At 39.9% G+C, this 14952-nt stretch overlaps 1 long non-coding RNA gene across 9 annotated transcripts in view; it reads right to left on the minus strand.

Moving 5' to 3' along the window:
- The window catches only part of LOC144310698 (uncharacterized), a 276452-nt gene extending 262407 nt beyond the window's left edge, over nucleotides 1-14045 (minus strand). For 3 of the 9 annotated variants that reach the window (XR_013376364.1, XR_013376363.1, XR_013376365.1), the window contains exon 1: nucleotides 13762-14041. This is a non-coding gene — a long non-coding RNA (uncharacterized LOC144310698). Of the gene's footprint in view, nucleotides 1-5776; nucleotides 5980-13761 lie in introns of all 9 variants that reach the window. The other 6 variants (XR_013376366.1, XR_013376370.1, XR_013376369.1 and 3 more) reach the window with 6 other exon arrangements.
- Between the last annotated feature and the right edge of the window lie 907 nt (nucleotides 14046-14952).

The raw sequence follows: 14952 nt of genomic DNA on the forward strand, positions 1-14952 counted from the left end.
GCAGATAGTAAATATTTTAGGTTTTTAGGGCCATATGACGTACACCATATGGCCCTAAAGTACTCTACTCTGCAAATGTAGTGCGAAAGCAGCCATAAGCAACATGCAAACAAATAAGCATGCCTGTGTCCAATAAAACTTTATTATGGATACTGAAATCTCAATTTCATATCATTTCCATGTTACACTATGTTATTATTCTTTTCATTTTTTCCCAAACATTTAAAAAGTAAGAATTATTCTTAGCTTGTGGGCCATACAAAAACAGATGGTGAGCTGTAGATCCATCTACAGAGAGAATGTGAAGATCAGGTAATGTGAGACTCTCCAAGCACACTGGGCTATTTTCAGCTTACCAGGCTCTCCCTCAGGTCTTTGCTGTATTATTCTTTTCTAGAAAAAAACTCCTGCCATCATCCTCCTTCTCATAGCTGCCTTTGTCTGCCGTACTTTTTCATTCTTCAAACCAAACATCACTGTCACTTCTTGCAGGAAATGCAACCAACCCACCACCACCAGCCCTATAATAAGCTGGGTGTCCTTTCTCTGTTCTCCCTTAGCACCCTGTAGGTTCCCATCACAGTGGCTATCACACTGCAATTGGGATGCCTTGCTTAACCTGCCCTAAGGGCAAGTGCCATGAAAGTGGGTTCCTGTCTTAATTATAATTGAACCTGCTTAGTAACTAGCACAGTATTTGGAATATAAGAGCTGCTCCATAAATGTTGGAAGGAAGGACAAGAGGAAAGGAGGAAGAGAGGGATGGAGAAAAATGAAAAAAGTTCTCAACTATAAATACAGGCTCTGTAAGAGGATATAGGAAGGCAGGAGAGTAGGGAAAGAGTCTACACCAACCATTAGGAAAGAAGTGAAAGGAAAAGTTCCCAAAGTGCATGTGGAAATCCTATATTTGCTTCTCACAAGGGGCAGTCCACGATCCCCTGTAGAAATGGCTGACCATCGTGTTGGGACAGTGAAGAACAAGGCAGAAATAAGTCTCTTGAATTGTCCCATCAAGGTCCAGGGAAAAGGTACCAACTTAGAGATTTTCTGTGCCCCATGGATTCCCAAGTCATTTACATCATGTTCTCTGCTAGTGGAACAGAGAAAGGACAATGTCTCAAAAATCAAGATGGCTTCTTCTAAATATGTTATATTCTCATATATATTTTTAAATGTTATAGCAAATAAAAGAATCCAATTGATGGTGTAATGGGAACAGAAAGAGCCAGGATTAGTTGGGGTAGAAGAGAGCTAAAAGCCTTCTTTCAATGCTAAACAAATTTACTCTTTTTTTTTCTGGTGGTTTGCATTTGTGCTTCATTTTAAATTTTTGTTTTTGGGGAATTTTTTTTAATTTAAATTCCATTTAGGGGGCGCTGGGGTGACTCAGTGGTTGAGCATCTGCCTTTGGCTCAGGTTGTGGTCAGAGTTCTGGATCGAGTCCCACATCAGGCTCCCTGTAGGGAGCCTGCTTTTCCCTCTGCCTATGTCTCTACCACTCTGTGTCTCTCATGAATAAATAAAATATAAATAAATAAATAAATAAATAAATAAATAAATAAATTTCAATTTAGTTAACATACAGTGAGTGTATTATTAGTTCCAGCGGTAGTAGTGATTCATTGGTTTCATATAACACCCAGTGCTCATTCCACTGGGTGATGGGCCCTCCTTAATGCTCATCACCCAGTTACCCCATCCCCCCAGCCACCTCCCCTCCAGAAACCCTCAGTTTGTTCCCTATAGTTAAGAATCTCTTAAAAAAAAAAAAAAGAATCTCTTATGGTTTGCCTCCCTCTCTGTTTTCATCTTATTTTATTTTTCCTTCCCTTCTCCTGTGTTCATATGTTTTGTTTCTTAAATTCCACATATGGGTGAAATCATATAGTATCTGTCTCTCTCTGACTGACTTATTTCACCTAGTATAATACCCTCTAGTTCTACCCACATCGTTGCAAATGGAAAACAGTATGGAGGTTCCTCAAAAAGTTAAAAATAGAACTACCCTACAACCCAGCAATTGCATTATTAGGTATTAACCAGAGGACTCAAAACTAGTGATTCAAAGAGGTGCATGCACCCCCAATGTTTATAGCAGCAATGTCCACAATACCCACAATACAGAAAGAGCCTAGATGTCCATTGACAGATGAATGGATAAAGAAGATGATATATATATGATCATATATGTATATGTATATTTTATACACACACATATATATAATATGGAAAATTCTCAGCCATCAAAAACAATGAAATCTTGCCACTGGCAAATTTGCTCTTTTTAAAAGATTATGGGAGCTTAGATTTATTCTCCAAGCTCTCCTGTAAAGCAAAGAATTTAATCATCCCCCACCATTCATACTTTAGGTTTTTTCTTTTCTTTTCTTGACTAGGTACTCTGTGGAAGAGCTTCTTTGAGATGAAAATACAGGGACTATGAAACACCAATTTTTCACTTCACTGCTGCCCTTTGCTTCCACCTTCTCTCACCCAAACTCTTTCTCCACTGAAACAGTGAGATGCCAACACATCCTGGAATGCTTCTTCCAGGATGCTTTTTGGTGATTCAAATAGTGATCCGACCGCATGAGTTTAGAGTCACACTCCAGATCTCTCTTTCATTCACTCTCTGAACTCTTGTGTATGCCAAGGAAGGTACCTGCCACTGGACAACTGGAGAAAAAGCCAAGAAATGCTCAACAGTGTCCTCATTGTCTTGGCTTTCTTTCCCTACTTCCCATTGTTCCTCAATGAGAAGGGGTGCTCCTGGATATACTGTGTAGATTCTGCTCAAATAGGACATAAAACCTTCTCCTCGTCATTTGGGAATCTAATAGAGGTATGGACTGGGACCCATTCATTTCAGGCCCGAGTCGCCACTAACTTGGCAGGTGTCTTTATGCAAGCCATTTGATTTCTCTGGGTACCAATGGATCCTCTGGCACACCACCTAGATCCCCTCCAGCTATTGGAAACATTGGAGCCTGACAGCTCTCAGCTAATACCCCTCTGGATTTTGTCTTTGGCTGAAAGGTCCATCTAGTCAAAAGTCTCTTCTTTTTGCCTGAGATGGCTCACATTCAACAACCAGTCATTGTGAGAGTACAAAGGCTTGGCCCACTTGCCCAATTTGGAACAGTTCTGCAGGGCCATTCCAGCCTCTGGGTTCCCTATAGGATTACCTAGACCTCTGTTGGGACTGCATGGATTTGTAACTCCTCCTTCTTTTACTTCTCTGTAGGTATTGATCCTGACAGCCACCCCAATAAAATTCTTACACACAAATTTCCCCAAGTTTCACACAAGAATCAAAGTTTGCTTTTGGGTACTCTACCAAGGACACTGGTCCTTAGTTTTCGCATTGATCCAGTAAGAGAGCTTTGCTAGAAGCCTCCATTTCTGTCTGTAAACACAAGTAAAGCGCAATGACGCAACTGCCAGGTGTATAATATAATCAGCAGGCGCAGCTGTGGCAGGGTCTCATGTGCATCTGAATCCAACTGATTACAGAATTCAGGACATAGCTCTTCAAACATTGGGAAACAAGTGATACAGCAGCAAACAGAGACACTGAATATTTGGATGTCTCGATTGGAGATCTCAGAACTAGCTGGGTAATTCCAGGTAATTCTCTCTGTTGGGCCTCATTTTCTTAATCTACAAACTAACAAGTTTTGTCATGTTACCTCCCTCCTCTCATGTGAAATAAATGTATGTGGTCTTTGCTTTGAAAAGAAAAAAAAAGTTCATTTTTGGAGAAATCAGACTCAATCAGTCTCTCATTCACCATGAACCAAATTAGTTTCCTAATTATTCATGACTCTGTATGGCGCCCTCTGCAGGCCCTGCCTTCTGAAATGGTCTAGGGCTAGCTGGCATGACCAGAGACCCACAACCAAGGCCACCTCCCCAGATCCACTGAGCTACTCATCCACCAAGGAGAAATCTATTGGAAGGTCACTCAAGGTTCTTGAGTATTCCCAGAATAACTACAAGGGAATAGAAACTAACATATATTGAACACCGGCTAAATTCTTATCACCGGCTTTGTCCTCTTACATATGTTAGTTCATTTAATTCTGACAACACTCCCTAAAAGTCAGCCATTGCCATCTCCATTTTACAGACCAGCCTGTAGAGGGCATGTGACAATCCAGAGTCATGCATCAAATGTGGAAGAACCACCACTAGGCCACCACCATGTTTCCATCACACTGTAATAGAAGCACCCAAAAGCTCCTTGAGGGCAGCTCCCAAGTCTTTCTTATTTGTATCCTGACCACCTAGCCCAATGGCAAACATGAGTTACTAGACGCGTGTTTACTACATTAATTAATTAAACCCTCCTGACTTCTCTTGCTATTTCTATTACACTATCGCACAATCAGCTGTGCTAATTCACTTCCATATTTTTTTAAAAAGTGGTCAGCCTTGAGAAAGATCAACCCCAAATAACAAACACGTATAGTCTTCCAACTTACATGGTGACAACCAGTCACTTGGCACCTTGAGGATTTAATAACTGGCCAATTCGCCTCAGCACTGTCTTATTTGCACATGATTGGCTCACTTGGGCCCACCAAGCAAGGGCTCCCATTGATTATTCCTAAAAACCCATTATGCTTCTGAAAGCTGTTACATTTTAAGATGGTTTAAATACATCCGTCTTGTCTTTTTCAACCATGCCCACAAAAGCATCCTAAAGATATTTGATCATTCAATTAGATTAAATGAGGCCAATGTATAAGCTGCTGCCTCAGAGGTTATCATGCTTAATAAAACATACTTTATAAACCCCATGAAGACTGTAATTAGATTTACAAGCAGCCTTACACACAACTTTAACAAAAGATGTCTGAATGTTGTGCACGCATGTGTATGTGGGTGTGTGTTTTGTGAGTGCGAGTGTGCGTTTTAAGGTCCTGTTCCATAAGGATTATAGCTCCCCTGCTGTTTGGAAAAGATAATTTCACTTGTAACACTAATAACTTGAGCAGGGGAGAAGCTGGCCTGGTGAATGGAATGCACTTCACCGCACATCTTGGCTCAGCTAGAAATCGGAAACAGATGGTCCTTGCGGCTGGTTTCCCACTCGAGCCCGCTCACTGCCAGCCTGTGGTCTTCAGTGGGCTGCTGCTGGCAGTCTGTGACTTGAACATAGTAGGACAGTGGCAAAAGAAATCAAATCTTTTTCAATGAGCAGCAAGTTATAATGAAATTTGACAGATCTGACATTCTACACCCAACATCTAGTTAGAATATATTAACCTTTTAGTTTTCTTAAGCGCCTTGCATAGAAGTTGTGAATATACTTATTAGAGGGTTGTGCTGTATGCAGTTTTCCTTTTTTTTTCTTTTTTAACAGGGGGCAGAGGGTTTAGTTCAATCTTGGGTGGCAGCTGGTTAACAGAAAATGCAGAGAAAGTCCAAGTCAAAGAATTTCTAAATGAAAACGAAGTATAAGAACTGCCACTAGGAAGCAAATGAATTCTTCACAGGGCATGGAGGGTGAGTTTCTGCTGAAAAAAAAACATCAATATTTTTCTTGAGAAAAAAAATATCTATATATCCTAGTTCAAAAATCTGGGCAATCTCTGGGCATATCATTAAAACGGATGGGGCTGTCTGGACCCCCTGGCATTTTCTTCAATTCTGCCCTTTTCAGCTTTGTAGCATTTGCTTCTGCCATACGGTGAGAAAACCATGCCAGGTGACTTGGGACACTGGTTTTATTTAAGTCCCCACACTCATGCCCAGTAATGATGTGTACCTGTTCAGAAGACTTCGATACTTTTCATCAAGTAGGGATAAATCTGCCACCGAAGACCTTGGCATTTTTCTGGGCTCTGGAGGAATTAGACTATCTATCCTTTTGTGTAGATTCTTCCTCTTATTCCAAAGCTTCCGTGTGAGTCCACATTCATTTTCAGGGTTAGACACTGATGTCCTGAACACCATTTTAGGATTTTCCACCTGATTAAGGTTAGAAAAAAGACCTAGGTATTAATAGTAGATAATCCTTCTTCAATACAGGCTTTTAAAAAGAGGTCTTAAATACCCCTTGCCCTAAACTAAACTTCTCTACAGTGTCGGCAAAAGTATACATTTCCAATTTCATGATTTCCAACAGCCTAGATATCCAAAGCCATAAACATTTGTTAAGCCTAGCATCCAACTCTACGAAAGAAATTTTTTAAAGTCTTCTGAGAGCTACCTTATTAGAGTAGGAAAAATCTTTTAGGCAAATAGACATAGGGTTGAATCTTTGCTCTCCCTGCTGAGTAGGTGTCAGTAGGCAAGACTCTTACTTTTTGACCCTGATCTGCAAATTCAAAATAATAATACGAACTTCTGGGATTTTTGTGAAGGTTAAGTGACTTATCATACCCAAAGTCACCTTAAAAAGTACCTGGCACATAGCAGGTGCTAAGTTCTGTTATTTCCGCTTTCATAGTTTGAGAGGCAACACCAGAGTGGTGAAACTCCAAAGTCATAATTCCTAAATCCTTCCATCTCTAACTCCAGGACCCTAAACAAATTGCTTCAACTCTTGGAGCCTGGGTTGTTGTTGTTTTTTAATTTGTAAATGGGGTTAATGATAGATCCTACACCATGAGGACCTCTCTGAAAATAAAAAAGATCTCAGAACAGCACCTGGCTCTAAAGGAAAGTACTCAATACATGTCAGTTGTCATTATATGATGCGTTGAAAATCAGGTTACTCTTCTAGAGTTTCAATTTTCCAGTGGCTCTAGAAACAAAGCTTGAAAAAAGAAGAAAAAACATGAATTGCCTACGTTGCAGAGGTTGTTGTTAAATGGGTAAGTGAATGACTGAATGAATGACATATTCATTAAAGATTAATAACAATGCAGTGAATTTACATGAAGTACCAATGAATGATACAGATAAGGAAGGCAACAGAAATTCAAACGTGCTAGAGATCACTGTGGCCCGGGTCTCAAAGAGAGAAGTTAACTTGCAAAGGCAGACGATGCACTAGGAGAGGCAATAGTTAGAGCCAGAAAGAAAAGGTTGTGTAAATATGAGAAGAATACATACAGGGTGCTAAGAGCTGCAACAGGGCAAGGTACAGATAATTAAAAGACTATTAGATTTATTAGGCTGTTGTTAGATCCTCAGATCAAAGAGAAGGGACCTAACCCAGCCTCACCAGGCAGGATCAGAAGGAAAAAAGGAGGGGATTTAGCTCAACAGATGAATAATAATAACAAAACATCAATAACAAAATAGTAACATTGCTTGAGCACTCATAACATATGAGGAACTGTTGAATTTATGCATATTTTTGCTAAGTAACTATCTATCCATCTATCTACTTAACTAACAAATTATCTTCAGTTTCCTATTTAGGACACAGAGAATCAGAGAGGTTAAGTGATTTGGGAGTGGTCACACAGTTAGTAACCAGCCAAGCCAGGATAAGGACAATTGAACTTCAGAAACAGTGTTCTCAACCACTCTACTTACTGTCCAGCCTCTGAAAATCATTAATATTCCATTTCATGTTGCCTTTTAGCAGCATCTGACAAACGCAAGCCCCTCCTTAGCACTGTACACCTGTCGGCAGTGGAGGCTTTGGGGCCTTTATCCAAGTGCACTGTAGCAGATACAGATGGGACTCCCCCACCCCTCAGCAGTCCGGGGTTCTTCCCATTCATCAGAAGGAGGTAGCGATTTGGGGCGCGTTGGCCACAAGAGCCAGGAGTCCGGAGAGTGATTTGCTCTTTGCCAGAGGTTTCATGCTAGGAGAAAACGATTCCCTCTCCAATGCTCCCCCAGTCACCAGGCCGTATTCCTCATGCCGCGCGGAATGCCCAGCGGTTTAACCTACCACTTGACTTCGGAGCCAGAGGATTCCCACTTCTTATAAAACCTGCTCAAGGGAAGGAAGAAAGTCCAAATCCTGATGGGGCTATTTCTTGATGACGGTCCCTTTTTTGCCTCAGATTCATTCACGTGCCGTGGAAAGAAGTATTCAAATGACAAGAGTTAAATTCAAAACATGTAGCCACTTTCTGTTATATTTTTTTTCTGACTGAAAGCAAACCATTTAGATGTTTGTTTCCAAAAAGGCATCTGTCAGCAATCAAAGGGGAAAAATGCATAAAGCAAATGCAATTGTTTGGAGTAGCATTTCCTGGATCATGTTAAATGCTTGAATTGCTCCCTATTATGCTCACCAAATAATTTTATTTCCCACAATAATTGCAATATTTAACATGTTTTATTTAATCTTGTTTTAAGGCTATTAACAACGGGCCACACTGTGAAAAGACTGATTGCTGTATGAGAAAGGACAGCTTCCACCAGCCTCTTAGAGAACAATGATAAAGTTAAATGCACCTAATTGTTCTGGATTTAAAACACTATTATCCAATAATATTTCTCATTTCTTTGTTCAAAACTACTGTACCATCTCCTGTAAAGCCTTCCTGGGTGCCTCCATCATTCACAAAGTAAAATCTGGACTCCAGTGTACCTTGTGCCCCATTCATTCATAAATAATGGACACGCACAGGGTGTTCCGAGTCTCAGAAACGCAAGAGCTCAGATAAGGGATACCTCCAATTTCAGAGCCTACTGTAGGACATACTTAGAAATTGTTCAGGCTGTGGGCTCAGGAATCCAAAATGCCCATATGCCTTCATGCCCTGGAGAATGCTGAGAAGACCCTAAAACGAAGACGCTTTGGTTTTGTCCGCTTTTCAGAAGCAAGTAAGAGAGGATGAAATGAAATAGGAGGTTGATTCAAGTGCAGAATGCTGCTTCATTTCTTTTCTTATTCCCTCTCCCCCCCTTTTTTTTCTGGTTTATGTTATTTTACATTCTATGTAGAATTTCCAGCATTTTTCCTTCTCTTTCTCTAACTGGTAAACTGCAGAAAGGCCAGGTCATTTTAATGACACTGCAGCTACACAAGGCAATAAATGTTTTGGCTGGCAAGCTCAGGGCAAGATCCTAGCAGAAGGTACATTTGCTTGTGGACACTGAAGGTAACTTAACATTTCCTATGCTGCTGCAGACTCTTTCTGAAAAGAGAGCTAAGTCCAGAGTAATAAAGAACGTAAAGATGTTTCTAAGAGTGACGGCAATAGCCATAGTTGATAATAATTCTCAATACCACTTCCTACTCCCATATTATTAGGAAAAAAAATCCCATCACGATGAGGGATGGGAGAGAGAAAAATGTCTTTTTGTTACATTTGCGGCTCATTTGGTAAAAGCAGTCTGTGCATCGTGCTTTAAATTATAAAACATTTCAGATGCAACGGGATAAAATTCACTTTACTGAAGTTATTTTTGTCAAAACAGCTATTTACCTTATGCTAAATGGTTAAAATAACACCTACTCAGGAAAAGGTTAGAAATAGGAAAGCAAATGCCACCAAATTTCACCTTTTATAAAAGGTGTCCTGAATAAGTACATCTAAATATTATTCAGTTGAAAATGTGACTAGAAAAAAATCCACAGGATAGTTGGGCTGTAAATGTACAACTTTTTAAATAATCACAATTCAATCGCCCTGAAAAATGCTGTAGATAAATTCCCCCAGGCTCGGGAGTGCCTATACAGAAGACCTGCAGTGTAGAGAACTGTAATATCACTGCTAGGTTCTTGGGGATCAAGAAACCACTTGTATCCAGAGGGGAAAAAAAAAAAAGGATGTGTCTGGTACACGGCTCTTATAAAGGTATTTCTGCAGTTCCTAGTTTCACACAGTTTGAAAGAATAAAATATAACAAATACAAGGTATTCTCTCTAGTTCTTCTCCCCTCTTAGTCCTTAAGTAAAATGACTTGAAATTCAGCAGTTGCCTGAACTTCTCACTTAAAAAAAAAAAAAAAATCATTTTTACAGTCACTCTTATTGGTAGGACCGTGCTGTGGTTTATTTTTTTCCTCTAAAGAGAGGATGTGTGGTTAAAAACCCCTGTGAAGAACATGGCTTGGTTACAATAAGGAAATCAGATGTGATTTTCCCTGAATAAGGAAGTACTCATGTCAAGTTTAGCCTGAATTGTGTGAAACTGAATTGATAATGACTGATCACTTTATTCACAGAGAAAAGCTCAGAATCAATTAAAAAAAAAATAGAACACCAAAAAATAGAGATGGCGTGCAGCCTAGCCTAGGTTAGAACTTGTGAAATATCAGTAATGTATTTCCTCACATAAAAACACACACCTAAATACGATGCCAGCCGAACCAAAAATCAAAGGACTCAACCACTGTTGTTTCATGTTTATATTCTTCACAACTAAATTAACTAATGAGTTAATCTTTTTAAAATAAGGTAAGAAAGGAGAAATATTTTTCCCTAGAATTTTTTTTTTCACTCCTTGGAAAACCTGTTCAGCTGTTCCCAGATTTAGTTTTAGACTTTTCGCTTTGCTTCCAATGAGATGTGTAAGACAGGAAAACTGAACTAAACATTTTTTTAAATGCACAGCTCACGTTCTTGAGAGAAGTGGCTGTGAAAAACAGATACTGAATCAGACCTAAAGTCGAAGGGGGGGGGGGACAGGAAAAAAAAAAAAGCCCAAAACATCGCATGATAGTCTCTAAGCAGTTCCATCTGTCAAGCAGAAATTTTAGGCTAATAGCCTGTGGCGATCTCCCTCCGCAGTCCACTACCTGCCTTTGTCCTATTAAATCTCTTTATTCTCCTTAAAAAAAAAAAAAAAAAAAAGAAAAAGAAAGAAAGAAAGAAAGAAGGAAAAAAAAAAAGAGAGGGGGATTGGTTGTTGGAAGGAAAGGAAAAACCTTGCAGACCAAAATCATCTGAGTGATGAAGCCCTAATTTTAACCGCCTCTCTTTGATGTGTAGCAGTGGGTCCTTGTTTTTTAAAAAGGAGAGAGAAGACAGTGCTAGGAGCAGAAGACTTTTCATCTCCACTTCACCTTGCCACTGGGTCTGTGAGAGATTGGTTCATTGTCAAGGAGATTTTTTTTTTTACCCATGATTCCATATGGTATGGACCGGACTACATGTTGCCCCACATGCCACTGCAAATGTTTTCTCAATTAGGTGTCTTATCTCCCGTGAGTTAGCATCAGATGAAGCTTGCTGACAGCGTAATGGCAGGGAAAGCTTCCGACGGCTCCATCAAATGGCAGCTCTGCTACGACATCTCGGCCAGAACTTGGTGGATGGTGAGTTGGCAGCCGGGGCTGCTTTTTTTTTTTTTTTTTTTTTTTCCCTTTTCTACTTTCCCTCCCTCTTTGACAAAATGTCCCAGACCTCACATTCATCAAATTCACATTTGATTTTTTTCACACTCTTCAGTGAAGCAGCCTCACACTGCTTCCTCTTGCCATCCTCTCTCTGCCACTCTGCGACTCGAGTTCCCAGCAATGCTTACCCTGGATTTCCATGGGACAGTGTTTGAGAATTGTTGGGTTTTGTTTTTTGTTGTTTTTTATTATTATTATTCTTTTATTTCTTTCTTTATTTTTTAAGTAGCAGAAGTTTTAAGGTGGAGGTGGGTATTTTAGCCAAGTCGGTCTTGGGGTTAAAAAAAAAAAAAGAAAAAGAAAAAGAAACATTTGTCCTGGCCCCATCAGGTTTCTCTCTCTCTCTCTCTCTCTCTCTCTCTCTCTCTCTCTCTAGCTTTGCAACCCCCTTTACTTTTGTTTTCAGGGACTGTGGGGTGCTTGGTTTTTCCTTGGCTGGGGTATTTTCTGAGGACGAGTGTTGGAGCTGGGGAGATGCAAGCCCTGGGTGAATTCCCATCCTGCCCAATAATTAGAGTGCCTGAAGTCACCTGTGGGAGAACTCTGGGTCCCCACTCCCTGTTTTCCATCCAGGGACCCGTAGCTCTCATCTAACTTTTCCCCCATTTGTTTATCTCAGAGCAGGTCTTAAATCCCTAAGGAACTCTAGCTCTGAGTTGGAAAAGACCCACACTCTCTATCTTTCCGTTTTTCTGGGTCCAAATAAAGTTTTAATAAAGTTCTACCATGAAGCCGCAGAATGAGTTAACTCACATGTCATGGTCAACCAGGCCAGACAACCTTTGACATCTTGGATCTCTACGAGGTAGAGTGAGTTGGGAGGGAGCACAATGGTTTATTGTCACGGGAGATGCGAGTCCTGTGAGGAAGAGAGTCCTCACATCGTCACTGCCCTCGTTAGGGTGGTGTCCGTTAAGGATTACTTCGTTAGCAGAGCATTTCTAGTTTTCCGTAATTATTATTCTTGTGGCAAGCGTGAATTCTTCCAGGGAGTGAAAAAAAAGTTTGCTGCCAGGACAATGAATGTATTATCCGTTCCTAACTGGACCGTGAACTTCAGCTCATTTCACATAGATATCAGTTTAAGAAAAAAAAAAAGGAGAGAGAGAGAGAGAGAGAGAGAGTGATGTTGAAGGGAGAGACTGGCGAATGGAATTACAAGACAGGACATGGTCGGTTTCATTGCATGATCTGCGGAAAGAGTTCTCCTTTCCCCTTCCTGGACCAATGGTGGTATCATTTGGGCAAGTTTTAGGAATTCTGAGGACTGAGAGACTATTAAAAGTGAGCTACTGCAGGATTCTATTCGGCTGCTCTCGGGGTACAGTGTGTCCATCCTAAGGACCTTTGAGTAAAGGTGGTTGTGGGTATGTGTATACATGTGTCTTTTAACTTGTGATTTCTTAACTAGACAACAGAAACTTTGCCAATGATTTCAGGACAATGTTACTTGTACTTTTTGATTAATTAGACTAGCAGTAGACTATCCACTCGGATCCTGAACTATTCAGGGCACTTATTTTCCCATTAGAGTTTCTGCCAGCAAGAACAAGGTTTACTTGTTTGCCATGATGTTGCCTATTGCTTCGCCTTGTGCAGCTTGTTAAACACCAGAAATGAATATACTGATTGGTTTAGCTATTATTTTCTAAGCTAAGTTGTAAGCCTTAAAAAAAAAAAAAAAAAAGAAAAAAGAAAAAAAACCTGCGCGCTGATGTCATATTCTGGGTGACATTCTCCTTCCTTGTATTTCAAGAGCTCATAGATTTTATAGACTGTTACTTTTTATGGCAAATTGTGTTATGTTTTTTTTTTCTTGCAAAGATCACCAAATGCTCCTCTTTTTTTTTTTTTAACTTGGAAAACTGTCATTTATTTTTTGTAAAGTTTACTTGGAAGTTGCTTTTCATTTAAAATTGTTTTACAGATGTTTTACCGCCGGGAATATAAAATATAAAAGTGGTGGAAACATTTAGCAATGCAGTTGACTAAAAATAAACAATGCTGTAAGCTCACATGCTGCTGTTTAGGCTGCATACTACAGGAAGTTTCTCTCGACTTCAATGCTTCTAGATCTTTGCTTTGAAAAAGGGTGAGAGATCAGAGTGCTCTTTAAAGAAGTTGTAGAAGTTACCATAGAGAATAAATCGATTTTTTATTTCCCTCCAAGGTGACCACATACCACAGCATTTTAGATTTGCCAGTTACAAATAATTCTAATGTAAATTTCCCACTGTTGATGGGAAATTGAGAACTTTGATGAAGGGGGGGAGGATTAATTAAAATAAGAGAAATCTTGCCTTTTCTCTTAGCTCTCCTCTTTCCTTGGCTAGAATTCATTCCTTCTCCCTCCATACCTTCACCTCACTACCCCCAAACAGTATCCCCTCCCAAAAAAAAAATTTAGACTTGCCCCTGGCTGATATGACTCTTTTAACCAAAGGACAGTACAAGTTCCGAGTTTCACACTAAAAGCAAATAAAGCTTTAAAATTACCTCATGCGTCATCTGGCCGCACAGACTCCGGGCTGCATAGTGGGAACCTCCGCTTGGTCCTCCCAGCAATACAAAGGCAACTCAGTGAATGCCCCCTCCGCCCGTGGAGGCTCGGCCTCAGCTGCCAGCACCAGGATATGCAATTTTGCTTTTTAATGAATCGTAAACAATTTGTATGGCAAATGAGTTTGTTTGTTTTAGTTTGGGGGCATATGTTGGGCCAGTTGTAGACAGCCATTACCTACTCCAAAATTTTCGGTGAGAATGGATACAGCCCCAGATCATTTTCATTTTTCTAAATAATAAAGACCCACTAGAATGAAAGAAACTGGTTAATAAAAGGCTGAGAATAACAACCCCTCTCTCGTCTTTCCCTCTTTATCCCCACCCCCTATCATAATGCACCCAGCTTACAGTAGGGCTTTAACTACACTTTTTGATAACGAACTGGAGGTTGGTGGATTAAATTAATTGGGTTGGTGGAGTTTCTTTTTTAAGTGTAAATTTTCGCTTTGTCGTCAAAAGGCTACTTTTGTTCAAGAAACAATTATTTTAAAATGTGAAATACTAAGAAGGGCCTTCTTTACCTTTTACTGCTCTTTTGGGTTGAAGCTAATGTTTTCTTGACAAACATAAGATCTGAGAAATGCTAACTACACTTTTGATATCAGAACGGAGTGAGAGAGGGGTCCTGACACTGAAAACTCAAATGAAAACTTTTACTCCTACCCAAAGAGTTGTAAACACAACTTAGAAGTTAACAAGCGACCAGGGTTCGAGCATGTACATTTTAACAGTAATTACCTTTGGCGCTGCCACTTAGGAGAAATCTTTTGATATCTGAGCCACTTCTCTAATGCTTTAATCATGCAAATCAAGAAATAGATATTGCATATCAACCTTCATCTAGCTATGTTGTGACATCTCGATTTGAAACCTTCAACGTACAACTAAAGAAAACCCTCATAAAATTTTTTTCCACTCCAAATGAAATGGAAGCACCCTGGAAGCATGCATATGCTTCAAAATATAATTCTGTCCAATGGAATTACCTCCATTCTACCCACATGGCATTAAAACGAAGGCAGTATAAACAGCCTCCTCTTCCTAATGATTTACTGATAAGGTATTATGGGACTATTTTTATGTGAATTACGCAATGCGCTTGTCTTGCTTCTTCAATCCCATTTA

This window comes from Canis aureus, chromosome 3 (assembly GCF_053574225.1).
Source record: "Canis aureus isolate CA01 chromosome 3, VMU_Caureus_v.1.0, whole genome shotgun sequence".
Classification (NCBI taxonomy): Eukaryota; Metazoa; Chordata; class Mammalia; order Carnivora; family Canidae; genus Canis; species Canis aureus.